Source organism: Nanorana parkeri, unplaced genomic scaffold, assembly GCF_000935625.1.
Source record: "Nanorana parkeri isolate BGI_ZX_2015 unplaced genomic scaffold, ASM93562v1 scaffold1453, whole genome shotgun sequence".
NCBI lineage: Eukaryota > Metazoa > Chordata > Amphibia > Anura > Dicroglossidae > Nanorana > Nanorana parkeri.
The window spans coordinates 164,239-165,544 of record NW_017307721.1 but is presented as its reverse complement, the minus strand read 5'-3'; the positions used below and the strand labels follow the sequence as shown (position 1 = coordinate 165,544).

Below are 1,306 nucleotides of genomic sequence, written 5' to 3'. Positions count from 1 at the left end.
TCACTGAAAACACTTTGCAAACTGCAGATTTATTAAGTTTGTTTAGATTCATTTAGTGACTTGTTTCAATTCACCCAAAAATGACCAATCTCATCCCTCGTCTCCCTTCCAGCCAGTCCCTCGTATTGTAGTCCAGTCTGCGAGTATCGATGACGCGGCCTTCAAACCAAAAACGGTAAGTAGAGGAAACCGGACGAGATACAATGTATATATGTATTGTGGAGGCAAACCAGTCACATGACCGGGACAACCTGCAAATCTGTTCATGATACATCTCTCTCATCTCTCTCTCTCTCATGTCTCTCTCTCTCTCATGTCTCTCTCTCTCTCATGTCTCTCTCTCTCTCATCTCCTCTCATGTATCTCTCTCTATCATCTCATCTCTCTCATCTCATCTCTCTCATCTCTCTCTCTCATCTCTCTCTCTCATCTCTCTCTCTCTCTCATCTCTCTCTCATGTCTGTCTCTCTCTATCATCTCTCTCTATCATCTCTATCTCTCATATCTCTCTCTCATGTCTCTCTCTATCATTTCTCTCTCTCTCTCTCTCTCTCTCTCTCTATCATTTCTCTCTCTATCATTTTTTTCTCTCTCTCTCTCTCTCTCTCTCTCTCATATCTCTCTCTCTCTATCATTTCTCTCTCTATCATTTCTCTCTCTCTCTCTCTCTCATTCATTATGTTTGTATAATGTATAGATATAATAATTTCTTATATCTTCTGATTGTCTCCACGTTGGGGGTTGTAGTTTTTCGGAGCAGCGATGATCTTTTTCTTCTCTGTAATTATCTTTATGATTGCATTATGAGATGAGGACACCCCCTTAATTGTGTCATGAATTTTTAGATTACCGATTACCGGCAATTGAATTTCCAGGTCGTGTCACAAACCTCTCTTGCGCTCCCCCCCCCCTCCCCCTTCCATAACTCTGGCCACTGACAGGCAGTATTGATTACCCGAGTTTAGTACATGTTGCCTCTGGGAAATAGATCTGAGAAATGGCGTGTTTAATCTCCGCGGCAGCCTTTAAATTCTTCACCTGTAAATTGACAGGCCCCGGGAAAATGGAGGGCGCCGGGCGAGGGAAATTTGGAAGGGAAAATATAAATCTTTGGCAGCCAGTTGAAAATTCGTGATTTATCCCGGCCTTAAGTGCAGCCAGAGAAGTGTTAGAGACGTATAGATCACCGCAGCCCTCCTGAACCCATAAATCGCGTGCCGCACAGAAGCAGATGGAGCGGTCCTGTCACATAAATCAACATTCAAGTAAATATTGGGGGGGGGGGGATATTCCTGGTGCCCAGTTT

The 1,306-nt window shown here is 43.6% G+C and overlaps 1 protein-coding gene across 1 annotated transcript in view; it reads left to right on the top strand.

Moving 5' to 3' along the window:
• Window positions 1-1,306, top strand: part of KIF13B (kinesin family member 13B) — a 211,107-nt gene that overhangs the window by 203,111 nt on the left and 6,690 nt on the right. The gene's annotated exons all lie outside the window — the stretch shown is intronic.